Here is a 21,390-nt window from a genome sequence, read left to right as displayed (position 1 = left end):
GCGTTGGTCTCCTGACTCGCTTGATCTTACGCCTTAAGCGCGTCGTAATTGGTCACCATACAACCCCTAGCCTTCGTGACACGTTTCTCGACTGACGGCGAGTTATCAACGCGATCTGCGACACGTGCCCTCCACCGTCGCCTCGCCTCCATTGTCGCACATAGGTGACACAATCGGCATCATTCTCCGGCGAGCGGCAGCTCGGGAGCCTGTTTATGCCCAAAACAGCGCTTCAATTCCGCGACGGGGCGAGCTCGAGTTAGCCGTTAGCACCATAAAACACCGCTTCATTCTCTCACGGGGCGAGCTCGGGTGTAGCCGGTGTTTATGCACATCAAACACTCCTCGCTACACTATGCAAATCGCCCAACACGCTCAATGACCAGAGATTATCGGCTTTCTGTAGTCCGCCAGCTTCGAGTAGTTAATATCTACATAGAGCGACCGAATTGGATGAAAAAGTAAGGCCACGAGTGGCCGGTCGCCAGCTTCGCCGTCATATCCTGGCTCAGATGCTCTCAGATTGATAAGCAGAAAGTTAGATAATCAATCACTACATCCTACACTCTGAGGTAACAGCTATATAATCATCTGCGTCTAGCATGGTACCTGAGCTGCCTGGTTTCCCATCAACCGACTAATGTTTCTGCAGATGTTAATGCATCCTCATTAAGTGATCTGTTAAAACACATGTATCCATGGCCATGGTACTGCACCAAAGAAAAATGTGGAGAACGTGTATAAACACCACAATTAACCGCTTTCTAAATAGAAGTGTGGCATACCTAGGCTACAAACACTTTTGTTACAATACAATAGATACAACATACTAATTATCATAATATCAGTATAACAATAAAAGGTGTGGCTTAAATGTATTATAAGTTATAAGTTGCAACTATTGAAAATATTAAGCTAATCTTATACTTCTATTAATGAGTGCTACACTTCAGGAAAAATGGCGGAAAAGAGGCAGTAGGTCATGACGATGTGAAACTTTGAAGACAACAGTACAATCCGTCGTACTGACATTAAAATTGAGGTTACGCATATAATGAAAAAGAAATATGTCCGCTGCACTTGGCCTTGCTATTGAGTCACTCATCATACTCTGTCTCTTATGGTTAGTGGTAAGTTTGGAGCGTCACTGCATGACATTACAAAAGACATGCAAAAAATCTAGCAACATCTGATTCAATTGTCTCCCAACACCTCGACTCGGAAAATTGTTTCTTAGCAAATACACGACCAATATACACATATCCCACTAAAATACATAGAATCAAACAGAACTTAACAAATGACGAATGATATACATAATGTACAATAATAACGTGTGACTACTTACGATTTGTCCACTACGAGCAAAATTAAGATCCACGCCAACACCTTGAATATACTAATGCTGCAGCCTTGGCTACTAGGGTATAAAGTTTCTAAAATGACATGGATTTTATACCCGACAAATATTAATTTAATGTCAAACAAATTGCATACAAAAACTTTTTTCCCATGTCGCACCACCTACCACTCTACTTACCCACAGGAGACACCAAGCAACTATCAAAATCGCAAAATCGGAACTCCTGGAAGTATGGCGTGTATTAAGCTCATTGTATGTATTTTATTGCGCATGTCACGTAGATAGTTATTAATACATAACAGATAAAGAAATAAATTTAGAATTTTTTTCCGGCATTATCATAATACAGTTACACCACTAAAATTGATGCTTATAAATACAGCCATTTCACATGGCTTTGCCTGACATCTCTGAAAAACCACTTTAATGTCTGCATTCGCTATATTTAGCTTGCACTACTTGCTTTAAGAAACTATTTCATAAGCACTGCAGTATGACATATTTAAGCATAACTCGTTATGCAGCCGCAGCTAATATTTCTCAGAAATTACAAGGCTATTCCGTACCGTGTGACAGGCTACATAGACACCACCATGGTTGAAGTATAACGTTCACACCATTAGAACTAAGTGACGTGCCCGTGATAATCACATCTATACTATGTCCAAGGATGGCCACATTGAGACTTAACTTTGCCCTCTGAATGTCTCGGGCACATTGGATTTGAGCTTCCGAGGTCACTAATCCAAAAAACGGTATAAATATAACTCAGCCCCTGCAGCATTAAATACAGGCCCCTGCCAGCAAGCACACCCTACTGGACCCCTGCAGCACAAAGCATCTGCACGTAACAAATACTACGCTATTCCAAACTGAATACCATCGCTTCGTCCTAAAAAAGTAAACTGTTCAGTGGGAATTACATGTTCAATGTAGTAAATTTGTGTTCAGGAAAGTGTGTGTGTACATTGGCGAGTCCAAAGAAGAAGAACACCGAGCGTGCATTTCACGCGAAGAAGACAAGATCAGTTAGAAATGGGCATAGCAGCATACACACCATGAAACGTATGCACGTATGTCTGTCATGTCAAGATATTATCTGATGAGAACCTGCTATGAATCGCACAAATTATGTTTCCGTCTAATACCTTCCTAATAGTATCACTATATATAGTATAGATTATAGTAAACGTACATTATCCCTGGGACAGGTTACCATTGACATCCTATGTGTATGTGAACGGTGTATATAAGTATATCTCTAACACTGATAACCCAGGATATAAGTGCACACTGCTATCCAAGGATCTCTGCTCTGCTACAAATTATCCCCTGCTATCACTGTAATGAGCTGAATCACATGTTTACAATTAACATGACTCGCGCTATAGTATCCGGCAACTGTGATTATTTTTTCAATTCCTTTACTTTATGCTCTATTCTAAAATAAACAATACAAAAAATAAGATGATTCTATTAAAGTGTTGAATTTGATTAAACGTTATAATACATTCGAAAGGACATTAAAATTTAAAATGTAAGTTAACAATTTTATCTGGAGGCTGCGTCTTCGCATGTATGACGTATGTCATGTACATGGTCTAATATGGAAACTTCTATTAACTACATATTTATCTTTACCTTCTATTAACATTCTTGTACGTATCATGCTTTCACATCAGGGACGGTTTCTATGACAACCCTACGATAGGATAGCTAGCTCCGCCAGCTCGAGACATTACCTATGAAAACTCGATCAATATTAAGTTTAATGTAAACAACGCCTTTTAGTGTTAAGTACTTTAACCAATAAAGTATACCATTTCAATACGTTTATTCGTTTACTTGCAGACAAATGAAATAGGATGAATTTTAAACACCCACTACCTATCTATCTATGTATAACATTACAATATATCTACTGCTATCTACTATTACCTCTATCTACCTACTATCTAAATCAGCCCGTGTGCCAACACAAGCATGCATCGAGCTTATCATTATCTATTATCTATATCCAGCTAAGGCATGTACCACTTGTCAATACATACAGTATACATATCACTCATAATCGTTAAATTGATATGTATAATGTAAATACAAGCGATTAAGATGTAAAGAATTCCGCAGCGTGTCAAGCCTCTCTCCAATAATAGCATACCCCTAACAATTACATCTAGCTAGACAAATTAACACAGCTGGGAATTTCCTCCTACGTCGAAATCTCTTTCTCCGTCATCTACACGCAATCCGGCATCCTACAACTATAGCTGGAATGTATAATCTAGCTAGGAAATTGTCCATCCCTCTAACTATAGCTGAGCAAATCGCCTATCATTCTACACAATATTATTATATATTAAACACTAGCTAGAAAGTAACATAAGTTGTAGGTAAAAAATTGCGCTCTACTATTACAGGCTGGGAATTTCTCCCTATCGTCTAATCTCTAGCTAGAAAATGTTCCTAAACTAGACAGTCCGCAGCCCGGATCCGCGCGATAGCGCGAACCAGCGTCCAATCATCATGGCGCCATAAGGCGTCAATTCGGCTGCCGCAATATGTATAATATAACGCAAATCACTTGTGTAGTACAAAAGGCACCCAGAATCGGTGAATTGAGCCAGTTCTGGGCCAATGCGAAATTTTGGACATTTGCAGCGTAGTGGAGAAATAAATCGAAGTTCTAATTGTTTTTTTTTCTTGCCGCCGGGTAACGCATTTTTTCCTATCAAAACGACCCCCTCTCGAATCTATTAATTTAACGGCCCTGAGTTATTCTGGTAACAATATGCGGCCCATACTCGCGCGCAGAGGCTCTCTCACCAGGCATTCGCAGACAATTGTTCCGTTAGAGCTGGCCGCTCGGATCTCGAAATTCATCACGCTGCACGTATACTATAAACTTATCTTTTAGTGTAAGGCGAAAGGACGCTTGCGCAACGAATTAACGGTCCTAGGCCAGTCAACTGCAACGACATCGCGTTTCTTATCGAGGCCATCTGCTTCTCTATGAACCGTTCACCCCGCGCGATCGGCATTGCTGCCTCTCAGACTCTAGCCGTGGCGTTTTGCATATTACCAGTCCACTGGCAGTGCGTCAGCGCGCACGTACGAGCCACACTGCATGATCATTCATCGTTAGACTGAGCCACTAGCGCACTAGAGACCGTGAACAAGATGGTGCGGCAAAGATGGTTGTACCCGACGCGCATACTACTACCGACTAAGTAGTAGACTACTATAGTTATCCCACGCACTACAGTCTCATACTAAAGTAACACCAGGACTGGCCAGAGCTAATAGTAATAGTAATAAGACTAACTCTGTAACAAAGTATTAACAAACTTACTACCATAATCACGAAATCCTAACCATAAACACCGCAACCTATATATTGATATAATATTAATTTAGATTGATGAAAGACAAAAAACACACAACAAAGATAAATACATGGTTTATTGGCGCATGCCATAAACATGGGCCGCATATATATTGGGAGCCATGTTCTATCCTTAGAACCACTAGACTACTAGACACATACGACTACAAAGAAACGCTCTATGCTAGTTAGAATACCCCCTACGGCTATAACTAATCACAGGCACTTGAAAAGCGTTTCAATAAAATATTAACTAACTAAAACGCCAATCTATTTACTACGAAATTGTCTGGTTCTAGTAAGCCACTCTCTTTCAAGAAGTTGCGAGGTGCAAAGGCTATATATAGACTAGGACTCGCTTTCCACCCGAGTCAGCCCATTGAGTGACTAACTAAGCCGAGTAGTGCGAGAGATGCCAGTCCTCTTGGCTATAGAGCGCGGCAGGCGCGCACTGCTTTCCAACTCCCGCAGCCTGTCCGCCATGAACGTTGCACAAACGTTGCAGTCGTTGGACGCGTCGACAGAGCGCGGTAGGTGTTTCGTGATTCTGAACAGCCGCGTTTGCCATTACTGGCAAGGTTTCGCGAATGCAGAAATTCGAAAGTCCTTCTCTATTTCGCGTCAGAGACAGCTTCGGTTACGAACAGATTATCGGTTTACAGTTATTTATAGCAAGGTGCACACTGTTGACCCCAAATGTCTACCCGTCTGTGTCCCGCGTAAAATTGCGGAACGTCTCGCGCTGCAGCGTATGATCCGTGCGCCCGCGCAATTCAGGGGCGGCACGGATCATAGCCTGCCAGCGCTCGCATACGTCGTAAGGACGTTGCCGCACGCGGTCGGTGCTGCGCGGAACTGCCGCCGAATAAGATCGCCGCTTTCAGCAGCAATTGGATTCAACCAATCTCCATTCGGCAACGCTTCTCTAGTATCGCCGTCTCAATCTGGCAGGGAAAATTTTCAAACTAGGCAAAAATAGTTGACTAGTACCTTATTCGGCCCAAATTAACCACGTTGGCACACAGTATCTCTTCGAACCCACAACATTCGATCAACCACAACTTTCAAACTACCAGTTTGAAACTAGTTACTAATCGCCCCCCCCCACTATAGGAGTTTTCATGTTTTATAGAACATTAGACGCCATCTATGCGCACTTAGCGAGCAGATTTAACGTTGCGCATCAAGCAGAATGCGTACAATCACCCAAATATAACATGAAATGAACAACACAATGATATCAAGCACAGACGCACACCAGGAAACGTAATACCTACGATACTGTACACAATAGCCACGGCACGACAGCAACGTGACTTGCACACTCGACGCACGCGGGCACGTGAACCGATTGCACAGGCATTATTTGTACGGACACCACACATACACCACCCGAACACACACACGATACAATTCACGCAAGAACATAACATACACACACAGCAAACACACAATACACACCGGCACAACACACACACACACACACACACACAAATATGGATCAAGCGTGACTACTAGTGTATTCACACACACCGTACACGCACTCACGAACACAGACATACACACGTCACGAACTACACAAACATACACAGCGTACTGGCACGCACGTAAACACACACATACACACGCACAAACACACAAACATGAACACACACACGAACACACAACACAAAACAGTGGCACGAATACACACACACAACAACACGCACGAACACACACACACAACATACACAACGAACAGAACAACACAATACACAAACGCCACAAACATCCACGCACATACATCACGCACAATTAAACACACACACATACAACGCACGAAAACACCAAGCCAACACACACATGAGGCCATACAGCGCACGAACAACACACCACACACACACTACACCGCACACCACACACACCATAACACACACACCACATGAACCGACCAAGCACACAAACGAACGCGAGAGACGAAGAGAGCGGTGATAGGAGAGAGAGCGCAGTAGAGCGACTGGTGCGAGAGAGAGACGGAGGTAGAGAGAGGTGGCAGGAGAGAAGAGGCGTGCAGAGAAGGAAGAAGAGAGAGAGAGAGATGAGAGATGAGGATAGAGAGAAGAGAGAGAGAAAGAGAGAGCGACATACAGAGAGAGAGAGAGAAAAGAGAGAGAGAGAGAGAGAGCGCTGGTGGTAAAACAGCGGTGTTAAAACAGCAGCCAGCTCAGCAGCGAGGTATCGTGACACATACCCCTGCTGTGTTGATCGCGAGTTCTTAAACGCTGCCGTTAGATCGGAACACCCGCGCGATATGAAAGCATTTTGTACAAAAGCATAAAACCTAGTTTCGACTATAAAACCGGGTTTTAAAGAGCTTAAAACCCGTTAATGTTCTAAAACTAGGTGTTATAGGCTAAAACTCTAGTTTAAGACTCTATAAAACCTAAGTACAACCCTTCACAGCAAAAACCGGGTATAGACCTTAAACCGTTTTTAAGTCTTAAAACGGGTTTAAGTCTAAAAGCAGAATTACTTGCCCTAAAACTAGGTAAAGACCTTAAATCCGGTTAATACTAAAACCTAAGTTTAACCTAAAACCTGGCTTTTAACGATCTAAAAACTAGGTGTTTAAGTCGAAACCTAAAGACAGGAACAGGAATACCCGGCCGTAAACTAGGTTTTAAAGAGCTTAATTCCAAGCTTAACGACGCTTAAAAACCAGGTTTTACAGAGCTTAAAACCCGTTTAAGAGCTAAAACTAGGTTTTAACGCTTTCCACAAGGCGCTAAAAACCAGGTTTAAGCGTAAGAACCCGATTTAAGCCTAATACCTAGTTTAGGCGTAAAACTTGGTTTTAGCAACGGCTTAAAACCCTGTTTAAGATCTTAAAAACCTAGGTTTAAAGCTTAAATTGCCACAGTTAGAGCTAAACCGGTTTAAAGCTTTAAAATAGGTTTTACGCTTATGGAAAGCATTTTTGTACCAAAAAGCAATAAACCGTACTTTTAGACCTAAAACCGGCGTTTTAAGAGCTAAAACCGGGTTATTAGACCTAAACAGTTAAAGCTTAAAACCAGGTTTTAAACGCTAAGGAAAAGCATTTTGTACCAAAAGCATAAAACCTAGTTTAGAACCTTAAAACCTGTTTTAGAGCTTACAACGGCCAAAGGTTTAAGAGCTTAAAACTAGGTTCACCGCTCCAGGCATTCTAAGTCCTGATTGATAGTTGCTAATGCAGATCTGCGGGACTCGGATACAGTTCCTGGCGCGAAAACGAAACGAAGGGCGAGAAGCTGTGAGAAGAGGAGGGGAGCAATGCTGGTGAGAAGGAGAAGGTATAAGGAGGGAGAAGGAGCTGTGGAGGGAGGGGGAAAGGAGAAGCTGGTCGAGAAGGAGGGGAGAAGGGATTGAAAGGTCTGTGAGGCAGGATGGGGAGAACTGGTGGAGAAGGGAGGAAGGGAGAAGGAGGGGAAAGGGACTGGAGGAGAGCGGGAGAGGAGAAGCGTGAGAAGAGAGGAGAAGGATCAAGAAAGCTGGTGAGAGAAGGGAGAAGCTGGGAGGAAGCGGAAGGGAGAAACCTGGTGAAAAGAGGGAAACTGTGGAAAGGAAGGGGAAAAGAGAAGCTGGTGGACGAAAGGAGAGGGAGAACTGTGAGAAAGAGAGGGAAAAGGGCCAAGGGGCGAGAAGGAGAGGAGAAGCTGTGAAAGAAGAGAAGGGGAGAAGGCAATGTGGAGGAAGGAGGGAGACAGCTGGTGACGAAGGAGAAGGGGAGAAGGGAGAAGGGTTGCGGGGAAAGGAGGAAACTACGAGGAGGAGAATGGAGAAGGGAAAAGTTGTGAGAAGCGAAAGAGGGGGAGAAGCTCGTGCGAGAAAGAGGGGGCAAGCTGTGAGAAGAAGGAGGGGGAGAAATAGACAGCTGTGGAAAGGAGGAAGAAAAGAGGAGAAAAGAGAGAGACTGAGTGAGAGAGGAGGGAAGAAAGATGTGGAAGAGGGGAGAACGAGAAGGTGCGACGGAGACGAGAAAGAAACTGGAAGAAGAAAAGGGAGAAGGAGTGCGGAGATGAGGGAGAAGCTGTGGAGAAGGAAGAAGGAGAAGAGAAGTGGAGAGGGGAAGGGAGAAGCTGTGAGGAGAAAGGGAGAAGGGGAAGGTGGTGAGAAGGAGGAGACTGAAGGAGAGAAAAGCTGTGAAAGGAGGAGGAAAGGAGAATCTGGTGAGAAGGAGGAGGAGAAGCTGTGATAAATAGAGGAGGATAAGAGAAGAAAGAGAGAGGGGGAAAGCTAGTGGAGAGAAGGAGGGAGGAGAGAAGGGAAGAATCTGGTAGAATCAAACGAGAAGAGAGCGAGAAAGCGGTGATGAAGAGAGGGGAGGAAAGCCTGTGGAAAGAAGAAAGGGGAAAGGAGAAAGCATGATGGCGAGGAAGGGAGAGTGGAGCACGCACTTCTAACCCTCCACTCTATCTCCACCACTCTCCCCTCATCTTTCTCACCACAGCTTCTCCCCTTCTACGCGCGACATAAGTTGCTAGCCATTGTAGTGTCGTGTGTATTGTGTGCTTGTGTTATAGAGTGGTGGTGTTGTGTGCATGTGCACCTGCGTGCGTAACATGATACGACATCTCCCTCTCAATCTCCTCCGTCCCGCTCAATCCTCCTCTCCATCTCTCACCTCAAATCTCTCCCTCCCTACTCCAAATGGATGCAAACCACGACCCAAGGAACAAACAAAGCGTGAAAAATATTCAACGAGCCAATGGACATCGTATCGGGTCAAGCTTTTCACTCGCATTGCTTGCACACCAGATGATACGAGCTACAAACGCTAGAGCGGCGAATGTCACCACGACATATGGAATAAGCTAGAAATACTAACAAGACAACACCGAGGAGCGCAAAAGAGAGCAAAAACTACTATTACAATTTTCCGAGTGGACTCGCCGCGGTAAGCGTTTAGCCCGTAAATCCAACTTCCTGTGAGCAAGCCAATGGAAGTGGAAAAGTTTCGAACGCCGAACACCCATTTGCTCAGACAAAATACTATTCACATCTGACTGGTCCGTGGTTTATAACCATTGGAGAGGAAGGGAAAGACGAGTGAAGAGATGATACGACGCGACAGAATAGAAAGGAAGGAAGAAAATGAAAAGAGGGAGATGCTAACAATGTACGCACAACACACGACAACGCCATACAACTACACACACACACCACACCACACACAACACACACACCACAACACACACACCACATGCACCACACTTAGATCGTAGCAAGTGAGAAGCTGATGGAGAAAGAGAAACGGGGGACAGCAAGCTGGGAGAGGAGGCCCACCCCCACGCACCATTGCAGAAAAAGAAGCTGTGCCTCACTCCTCCCCTTCTCCTCCCACGCAGCTCTTCTTTCCCTTCCTCATCTCCCCCACCCCACCTGCTCCCCTCTCCCACAGCTCTCCCCCTCTCTTCTCCACCAGCTTTCTCCTTCCGCCTCCTCTCTCCCTAGCTCTCCCTCCCCTTCTCCTTCTCCTCTCCCTCTCACACTCTCCCCCTCCCCTAAACACACAATAACACAATCATCTTCCACACCTACCTACCACGGCCACCCGTTGAACCTCCAATGAACACACCCACACCCACCCACCCACCTCTCCACCAGCTCTTCCCTCATCCTTCCCACTAGCTTCTATCCACCCATCCTCCTTCCCACACCTTTTTCCCTCTAACATACACACACCCCCATCCACCAGCTCTCCCACCTCCTCCCCACCTTCCACCCTTCTCCGCTCCTCCTTCTCCATGCGCCCGCCGCCAACCCGGCCCCCGCCCCCGGCCGGGCCCCACCCGCCACCACCCCCCCACCTCCCCCCGCGCCGGCCCGCGACCGCGCCGGCGCCGCGCCGCCGCCCGCGCCCCGCCAACGGGCAAGCCCCGTAAAAAACAACAACACCACCAACGAACACAACCAAACCCACCCACCACCCCCCCCAATACGCAGCACTTTGTCCCCCTACACCACCTCACACAACCCAACACTCCTAAGACAAAATCTACCTCCCCCTTCTCCTTCTCATAACACAGCTCTCCCATATCACTACCTATAACTCCCCGCACTCACACACCACGAACTTCATCCTCTAAAATATATTCTCAGCACCAGCTTCTCCCCCTCCTTCTCCACAAGCGTCCTCTCCCCCCCTCTCCCTCCCAATCTCCCACAAAGAATTCACACCTAAAATCTGACCACCACTATCATCAAAAAATCTCCCCTCATTCTCTCCACCAGCTTAACTCGTCTCCACAGCTTCTTCCACACCTCCCTCCTCTTCAATAACAAACAACCTAAACGCAATATCTCCCTCTGCCTCCACTAGTTCTCCATACATATCCCTCATTTCCACCATATATCCAATACCTATACTCGCAGCACAGACTACTCTGCCCCTCACAGATTCTCCACACCTTCTCCATAATCTAATCACACCAACAACATTCAACACAACAATAACTCAACTACAAAGACCAAACCGCTATCATACAGCCTCACTCACTATACTCCGCCCCCTTACTCCCTTAACATCCCTCCTAACATTACTCTCAAAACTATCTACAAACCACTCCCCTTCTCCACCACCTTACCGTACTCATTATACGCCAAAAGACACTCTAACAAAAAACGAACCCATCAAAACACCAGTACTAACACTTCTGCCACATCTAATTACCAATCCCCCCGTCAACTTACTTCACCCCTCATCCTCACCACCACACTCACAACTCTACACAACTAACAACCCCGCTCTTCACTCATCTCTCCCACTTCCACACACCCAAAAGCGGTCCACACACACCACTCACATCACACACCTTCTCCCTGCTCATCCATCACACACTCCTCTCCCGCGCATCACATCACTCAAAACACAAACACACACTTTCCCACACACTCCTTCTCGACCACTCTCAAACTTCTCCCCACTCCTACCTCCCACAAAAACCTAAATCTCCCCTCTACCCTCATCTAACCCAACTATCCTCCTCCTTCGCCCCCTTACATACACACCACTCCCTCCTTCTCCCCCCCCTTCTCCGTCGTTCTTTCCGCGCCCGGCCTGCTCGCCGTACCGCCGCCCTCGGTCCTTCGCCCCCTCGCCACTCCGGCGCTCCCCTGCCTCGGGCCGCGTCCCCGCTCGTTTCCGCTTTCCCCCCTGTTTCCTCTCTCCCCCTGCTCCGGTTCGTCTCCCCCTCGGTTTTCCTGGCTTTTCTGTCCGCCCCGCTTCGGCCCTCCGCGGGTCCCCCCTGGTTTCGTCCGCTCTCCCCTGCTTTTCCGTCTCCCCCCGCGTTTCTCCCGCTCTCCCCCCGGTGCCGGTCTCCGCCCTCGTTCTGCTTTGGTCTCCCCCTGCTTCCCTTCCCCTCCCCCTCGTTTCCGCTCTCCCCGCGCGCTTTCGCGCTCTCCCCCTTCGCCTTTCCGCTCTCCCTCCCCGTTATTCCGCCGTCCCCCCCGTCTTTCCGGTCTCCCCCCCCCTTTCCGCCTCCCTCTCGCGTCTTCCGCAGCCTCTCCTCCCGGGTTGTTCGCCCTGTCCCCTCGTTCTGTCGGCCTGCGGCCGCCCGTCCCCCCTCTTCTCGCCTGCCTTCCGCCCCGCGGTTCCCGCTCGTCCCCCGGTTTTCCAGGTCTCCCCTGGCGCTTCCTCTCACCCCTCTTTTCCGGCGTCCTCTCGCTCGTTTCCTCAATCCCCAACCACCCCAAGATAAACACGCTACAATACACCCATCGATATTCGAAATACTCCCCGCCGCTTCAGGTCTTACTCCCGTCGTTTCGGTGCGCTTCGCCCTTTCCCCCGGTTTCCGCTCCTTCCCCCTGGTTCCGGTACTCCTCCCGCGCATTACCTGCTACGTTCTACACCTACAGAATAAGCAGCCACCTCCCAACCACAACAGTTCCGCCCGCAATAAACAACAAAAAAAAACAAAAAACCTTCGCCATCCGTCCACCCCGTTTTCCGCCTCTTCCCCCGCACACGATTCTTAAGAATCCAAAAAAACTACGAGTATACTCATGATTATAAATATAGATAAAAAAAAAGCTTTCCATATATACCGTCTAGTAAGACTCGCGATCACACAGAAGAGAAAAAACACAAAAACACATAGAAACACAACAAAAGAAAAAATACTAAAAAACAATGACATAAGCACAAGTAAAAATATACACACACAACAACATAAGACAAAAATAAATGATAAAAAAAATAAAAAAAATAAAAAAACACGCAAAAAAACCCAAAAAACACAACACGAACAGAAACAAAAATCAAACAAAAAAAACAACAAAAAAATCAAACAAAAAAAAACATACATAAACATACTCAACATAAATCATCTACGAACATCATACAAAAAAAAACTAAACATCTCCAACAATACACATACAATCCTCACTCCTACACCCACACATCAACTCTCATACACAATATAACTACTCCATCTCTCACATATATCTACGAGCACAAAAAAAACCTATCTCATCATCTGACCCAAAACTAACATCTACTCTAACATCCACCTAATCAAATCTCTCACATACAGCCCCACATCCTCAAAACACAGACAAGCTCCATCTCCTCTCCCCACGCTATCTCTCAGCACCTCAACACATCACATATAGAAGTACTGTGTGTGCGTGTATAGCCAAAGCTGATCGACGCCGGTGATAAAATGATCGAAAAATGCAGTTCGACGCTGTATATTAACATAATACAACATATAAAAAAACAGTGACTTACAGTGTCTCGTCGCATCGTGACTTAAGTCAACTACGAATAAGAATTAAATCAGAAACAGAAAAAATAAGCAACAGATACTAAGAAAAAAAAACAATCGGTAGTCTGCTGATGAAGGCAACTAAAAAACGAAATGACGCAACAAAAAAAAAAATAAAAAAAGAAAAAAAACAAAATAAATAATGTGTCGATTTGCTAGCGTGTAGTAATGTGACAGTTTCGATACAGCGTTAAGACTGAAATTGTGTGTTCGATCAACGAGTGACACGTGAGCGTAGCATATGAGTATGATGCTGTGTGAGAACGCATGTAGAAATGCTGAATGGATAGCACATAAGAAATAGAAATAGCTCGCTGAATCATCACGCACCACGAAACCCACACTGTAAATACAAAAATATACATCAAAGTACATATACATCAAGTTCGCTGCGTGTGCATCATGCGCAATACTCGACACACAATGAAAAAAAAGCTGATTACATACATGCTGCAGTACCAAAAAGAACGACGGATAGAAACTGAGAACGTCCCCAAACAGTAGCTAGACCTGAAGTGCGTGTGTCGTTCCCCACCTCTACACAAAAAACAAACAGCCGTGCGTGGCTTGTACCATCCAATTAGTGCGCTTGTCTACCTTTCACACTACAGTGTGCAAATATGTACACACTACCTGACATACGCAAACCACACCCGATCACTACACACCTAGCAACAGCCACCGTGCAAGCCACACAATAAAACAACAAAATACACAAAAAAAAAAAAAAAAAATAAGACAAAAAGAAAAAAAAAAAAAAAAAAAAAACAAAACAAAAAAAACAAAAAATGAAAAGAAAACAAAAAAAAGAAAAAATAAAGAAAAAAAAACATACAGAAAAAAGAAAATCCCCATAAAGGCACAACACCACATCACTACTCAAAAGCGACCATCCGATCCCACCACAAGTACTATAACACCCCGAGATCCTAAGCTACCGTTGGACAAAATGATACACAAAGCCCAATGTGAAAGAATACAGCACCATCTTACCAACACGAAGATAATCACTATCTGACCGCTCCGAACACACCCCCCTACCACCTATGAACCTCTAACAAACAAACACACGACATGCAACAGGCAGCATCCTCGCAAGCCGCGTTGCAGAACCCACAAAAGAGACACGACATATGCTAAAATGAAAACCACCATATGCGCATGCGCACGAGCCGACAATCATCAATCGCGGCCAAATATCTACCAGAAAAAACAACACGAAAGAAAAAAAAAAAAACACAGCGCTAAAAAAACACAAAGCCAAGATTACGCCACGACGCCTCACAGACCCAGACATGCCGCGACACTCAGAATTAAAGCGTAGCGACCCAGCAACAAAGAACCACATTGATACGGACACAAACACGGACCCATACAAGAACCAGCCAGACCGCCCTCCGCCACAAATAATATACATAAGAGCACGACAATCACGCCACATTAGCACTACCCACGTCGATGCACTCGCTCAAAACAAGTCAACACATCTCAGTATAACGACTCCCAAGCAGATGTCCGCGACGACCCGCGCCGCAGACACACAGACTACAAACAACAAAAAAAAACACCCAATGCACACAATCAATAGCCCGCACAAAAAAACAAAAAAACAAAACCAGACCATAGGATCGCACACTCCAACCACACCACTACACAACAGCGCTCAAATAACGCGCGCAACCCAACACCAACCCAAGCCTACGACACACCCCTCATCCTGCGCCCGAACCCACCAAACCGCCGCCGACGCCCGGAAGCGATCCGCAGCGCCCATCCGAGCGCGCCGCGACCTCCCACACGCACCACATCTCACTCCGACCCATGGCCAACCTCAATCGCCCCTCAGGAACATCGAACTTACGACCACCTGCTCAACTAACGCGGAAAGACACGACGACTCGTCTCTATCTAAGCCTTTGCCCCTCGCCCCGCTTCTTGACCGCGCGTCGGCCTCTACTCGCCCCTGCCCCCTGTCGTCGTCATCGATTTCGTCTTCGGTTCGCATTATCTTTATGCCACGCTCAGCCGTGTCTCGTCCTAGCCTCGGGTCTTCTCACCCTCGCACAGCGCGTTTACTTGCCGTCGTATCGTAGTCCTAGTCGTCCTCGTGGTTCAAGATACGAGAACAATGGCTCCCATATTATATGGGCCCCAATGTATGGCATGGCCTAATAAAACGCAGATTCATGTTACAATCAATCTAAATAAAATATTATATCCATATAATAGGTTAAAGGTTACAGGTTTAGTCGATTGCGTCATACTAGCTAAGTAAGTTATACTAGTAAGCAGAGTTAGCATTATCTGACTATACTATAGCTGCCTGTCCGGTCCTGCGTCATACTAGTCACTAGTACTAGTAGTGGCTGGTAATAGTATACTACTACTACTAGTAGTAAGTAGTAAGTTGCGGCAGGGTAACAACGCCACTTTTGCGGGCAAACGCCATCTTGTCTGCACGTTCTAGTCCGCTAGTGCTCAGTCTAAACGAACTGATGATCATGCATGTGTGCTGTACTGCGGGCTTGAACGGCACTGCCAGTGCTTGTAAATGCACAAAACGGCCCACCCCACACGGCAGCTAGAGTCTGAGAGGAAGCGAAGCGCTTGTGTTTATACGGTTCAATAAGGCAGAAGCAAGGATGGCTACATAACTAACACGCATGTCAGCGACTACAGGTTAGACTGCCGACGGACAGTTATCGGCAAGTAACGCTTGCGCTACACAAAGTTATAAGTACTGCAGCGTGTAGAAATTCTCGACCGCCGGGCGCGGCAGTTATATCGAAATTGGTCGCGAATGCCTCGGAGAGAGCTACGTGCGCGAATCTCGGCCGCGAGTATGTACAGAATAAGCTTCAGGCTTTAATTAAATCAAATGAAGTATGTTTTTATAGAAAAAAACTACCGCGGGCGAAGCAAAAAAAAACACCAATTACGACCATATCGACTTATTCCGCTACCTCGGCAAATCCAACAAATCTTCGGCAAGGCCAGAACTGCTCAATTCACCGATTCTGGGCTTTAATGGTACTCACACAACGGATTTGCGTAATATAGTTATACATATTGGCAGCGAATTGACGCCCTAATGGCGGCCATGCAGATGGCCTGTTCGGACCTTCGCGCGGGATCCGGGGCTTGCAAGATGTCTAGGTAGGAACATTTTTCTAGCAGATTAGGACGATAGGAGAGAAATTTCCCAGCCTGTAAATAAGTAAGCCGCATATTCTTACAGCCATACAACTAATTACCTTCAGGCTTAGTGTTTACATATATCGAATACAATATTGAGAATGATTAGGCGAATTTGTCAGCTATAGTTTTTTAGAGTGATCCGAGTGCAAAATTTTTTTTTTCCTAGCTAGAATTTATACATTCGCCAGCTATATTTAGGATCGACCGGAGGGTTTTCGGATGACCGGACGAAAAAGTTTCCGACTAGAGAGAAATTTCCCAGCTATCTACCATTTCTAGCTAGATTAGACTTGTAGGGTAGCTATTATTGAGAGAAGCTCGCAACACCTGGAAATCTAATTTACATGTAATCGCTGTAATTTACATTACAATATCAAAATTAGCATTATTGATGATATATACTGATGATGTGAAATTGATACATATCTTAGCCTGGATATAGATAAATAGATAATAGATAAGCCCGTGCAGCCTTGATGTTCGCACACGAGATAAATAGGATATGATAGGATAGATAGCCAGGTAAATGAGATAAGATAGCAAGATAGATTATATGTAAGTATACATAGATGATAGGTAGTGGGTGCTAAATTCATCCATTTCCCATTTGAGTACTGCAAGTAAAACGAAATAAAACGAGTATGAAATGAATAACATTTATGGTAAAAAAATTTAACACTAAAAGAGTGCCATTACATTAAAACGTACCTATTGATCGAGTTTTCATAGGTAATTCTACGAGGCTGAGCGGCTAGCTATCTAACGTAGGTTGTCAATACAACCGTCGCTAGTAGAAAGACTGTACGTTACAGGAATTTAATAGACAGGTAAAAATAATATGTAGTTAAACATAGAAGTTTCCACTCATTCAGGACACTTACATTGACATGACAGTCAAATCAGCATGCACGAATACCAGCTCAGAAAATTAGTATCGACTATACCAATTTTAACTTTAATATACACTTCCGAAATATATTATAACTATAAATCAAATCAACACCATTAAAAGAAATCATCTAAATTGGTAATAGGCGCTCAATATTTTAAGAAGACATAAAGTAAAGGAAATGAAAAAAATAATACATAAACAGATGCACGACTCACATATAGCGCAGTCATGATACATGAAAACATGTAGATTCCTCATACAAGTTAAGACCGGTGGCATAATAAATTTGTAGGGCAGAGCATATAGCAGTGCACTACATATCCTGTATCAGGCTGTAGAGATTGCATACTTGATATCCACCACCGTTCACATCAACATAGAGTCAATGTACCGTCGCCAGATAAATGCTACTTTTACATAATATATATCATATATAATAGTTAGGAAATGTATTAACAGGAAACCTAATTTGTACAGATCATAGCATTCCTATGCATTCAGATAATATACACCTTGACATGACAGACATACGTAGCATACGTATCATGTGTGTATGGCTTGCATGCCGCATTCTCTACCGGCTCATTGTCCTTCTTCGTGAAAATGCAACCGCCTCGATTTCCTTCTTCTTTGGACTTCCCAATGTACCAACAGCTGCACACATTCCTAAACACAAATTACTACAATTTCGACGAACACTGTAATTCCCACTGAACACCAGTGTTACTTTTTAGCACAGAGGGTATTTCCGTTTAGAAAGGGTAAGTATGATACTGCAGCTGCTTTCGGTCTCGGTCTCAGGGGCCAGCTATTGCTGTCTGCACGAGAGGCCCAGTAATTTCATTTGTTTCTGGCTGCAGGGGCTAGTTTTTTCCCGTTTTTTGGCTTAGAATGACCTCGAGGTCAGAATGTCCAATGAATGTGCCCATGACATTCAGCGTGCAAAGTTACATCTAATGGCCATCCTTGGACATTTATATATAGAGTGAAAAATCACGGAGCACGTCACCTAGTTCTAATGTGTGAAGTATACTTCAACACATGTGTGTTAGTAGCCTGTCATACGAGTCACGTAGAATAGCTTGTAATTTCTGAGAATATATTAATGCGGCTGCAATAACGAGTTATGCTTAAATATGCATAACTAGTGCCTTTACTGAAATAGCAGTATTTTCTACTAAATGCAAGTAGCAGCAAGCTAATATAGGAATGCCAGACAATTAAAAGTGAGATTTTTGCAGAAATGTCATGCAAGTCACTGTGAAATGGCTGATATATTTATAAGCCAAATTCTAAGTGTGTAACCGTATTATGAAATTGCATGGAAAATATCCATAATATACTGCTTTTATGTTACTATTAATAAACATTACAGCGACATGCGCAATAACAATACATACCAATGAGCTTAAAATACAGCGCATACTTCCATAGTCCCGATTTCGCCGATTTCGATAGTTGTTTGGGGTAGTCTCCTGTTGGGTAAGTAGAGTGGTAGGTAGGTGGACATGAAAAAGAAATTTTTTTTTACACAATTTGTTGACAATTCAATTTATATTTGTGGTACATGAAAACTCCATATCATTTAGAACTCTTATCTTACCCTACTGAGCCAAGCTGACAGCATAGATATATTCAAGGTGTTGGCGTGCAGACTGTTTATTGTAAGTGGACAAATCGTAACGTCAGTCACACCATATTATGTACATTACTGGATATCATTCATCATTTTTTGAGTTTGTTTATTCTATGTATATTAGTGGGATATGTATATATATGGTCTTGTATTTGGCATAAGAAACAATTTTCCAGTCAGTAGTTTGAAGAAAATTTTGAATCAGAGTTGACTAGATTTTTTGCATGTCAATTTTTCGTAACGTCATGCAGTCGCGCTCCAAACTTCCACCTCAACACATAAGAAGCACAGAGCTAATGATGAAGTGACAATAGCAGCCGTACAATAATTCTTTTTTATATACTGCAGTAACCTCAAATTCGTAACGTCAGTCACGACGGATTGTACCTGTTGTCTTCAAACGTTTCACATCGTCGAGCCCATACTGCCTAACCTTTTCCGCCATTTCCTGAAAGTTAGCACTCATTAATAAGCAGTCAAGCATTAGCTAATAGTAATATTTTCCAATAGTTGCAACTTATAACTGATAATAACACCAGAAAATAATTTTTTTTAGGGCACAATTTATTGGTCTAGTACTAAGGTAGCCACAAGTTCCCATCTCGCTTAACACTACGTGGCCGTGTAACACTAACAGTAACAGTCGGAGAGCCTGGTCGGTTTAGTACTAAGGTAGTAGGCCTACTCGTAAATATATCGGGACACCGGCACAGGCAGTGGTACACTGGTAGTCCGAGATTCCTCTGACCAATGCCCACACCGACGATTTTGGTGGTTTTGGTGTGGGTTCAGTAGCGGATTATCTATGGGGCAAAGGGGGCATTTGCCCCCGGCCCTACAAGTCGACCGGCCCTAAAGTGTTGTGACTACAAAAAAAATATACTGTTTATTATTTTTTCCAAAGTATATCTTGGGCCGGCCCTACCACTTTCATATGACTACATTTGTTTCTCTAAAAATACATAAAACATGCTTTTTTTAGGAAAATTATAGTCAAATACCTAAATTTGGACCTATCTTTTAAAAACGATAACAAACTCAACCAGGTTGAAATTATTTCTATTGAGGTTAATCCTAATAGAGAGGTTTCACTATATATATTTACTAAAAACATAAATGTATTTACAATATGCACAATACTTGTGTTTGTTTTTTGGGTTTAAGGTTATTAACATTTTGATTTAAGTTTATAATAAAAGGTCTGCATAGCTAGCATGCACGTGTATTTCATTAAATAATGAAATGAAAGAAAAATAACAGTTTACCTTTAAAACTATTTCCCCACTACGGTGAGGTGCATATCTCAGCGTTTCGGCTACCTTCTTCAACATCCATCAATTTGCTATTCCTGTCGCACCGAAAGCGAGCTTCTACAAGAAAATAACTATAAGTTACACACACATATATCGGTAGACCAGAGATGAAAATGAACACGACAAAACAAAGAACTGATCAAGATCATTGAATGTGGTAATTTGCATCACTTTTTCGGCAACATTAATAAGTGAATGCCAAATAAAGACCATATCTATATAAGATGCCTCTTGATCTTGCATAATTGATTAAACTCTTAATAATTGGATTTACTTTACTGAATCTATATGAAAATGAGAGATGTCATATTTGCTAATTCCAATTACATTAGAGTATTACAGAATAATTGTTTAAAATATTTTGTTTTACTCTCCACGTTGTGCATGAAATTTCATCGATTTTTCGTTTTCAACTTTATTCGATGGCTAACACTATGTGCCACCTGTGTACATGCTAATTTCTCCATATAACGGTACATGTGAACTGTCAGAGCGTTTTTGCTTGCCCTCGTACATGTGTAGTAAGCAGCGGCTGACGTCATTATGACGTCAGAGACATGATACAACCACGATATTAACTAAGCCGGTACATTCATGTACATCTGCTAGTGATCCAAGAAGTATCTCACGCCCAAAATAGTTCTAACACCTCGCAACACACCTTACTATAGTGCGGTACATCGCGCGCGTTTGTTGACATTAGCTTTGTGACGTCAGGATGAGCGGAGTTCGCGCGTTCTGCGATGGTAACCTCGTAATTTCTCAGAATTTCTCAAGGTGCATGGAACATTTTACCAATTTAGTGGTGTCA

At 43.9% G+C, this 21,390-nt stretch overlaps 1 protein-coding gene and 1 long non-coding RNA gene across 4 annotated transcripts in view; both read right to left on the bottom strand.

Annotated features, from left to right (window-relative positions):
• Nucleotides 1–21,390, bottom strand: part of LOC106820456 — a 34,334-nt gene that overhangs the window by 5,224 nt on the left and 7,720 nt on the right. The window lies entirely within an intron of this gene.
• On the bottom strand, nucleotides 18,228–19,725 carry LOC106820476. The gene is made up of 3 exons (XR_001395628.1): nucleotides 19,654–19,725; nucleotides 19,031–19,105; nucleotides 18,228–18,296 (listed from the first exon to the last, which is right to left on the bottom strand). It is a non-coding gene; the product is annotated as an uncharacterized LOC106820476 (long non-coding RNA).

Source organism: Priapulus caudatus, unplaced genomic scaffold (assembly GCF_000485595.1).
Source record: "Priapulus caudatus unplaced genomic scaffold, Priapulus_caudatus-5.0.1 Scaffold41, whole genome shotgun sequence".
NCBI lineage: Eukaryota > Metazoa > Priapulida > Priapulimorpha > Priapulimorphida > Priapulidae > Priapulus > Priapulus caudatus.
Note: the sequence above shows the minus strand (reverse complement) of the source record. Positions and strands in the feature narration are given on the sequence as shown.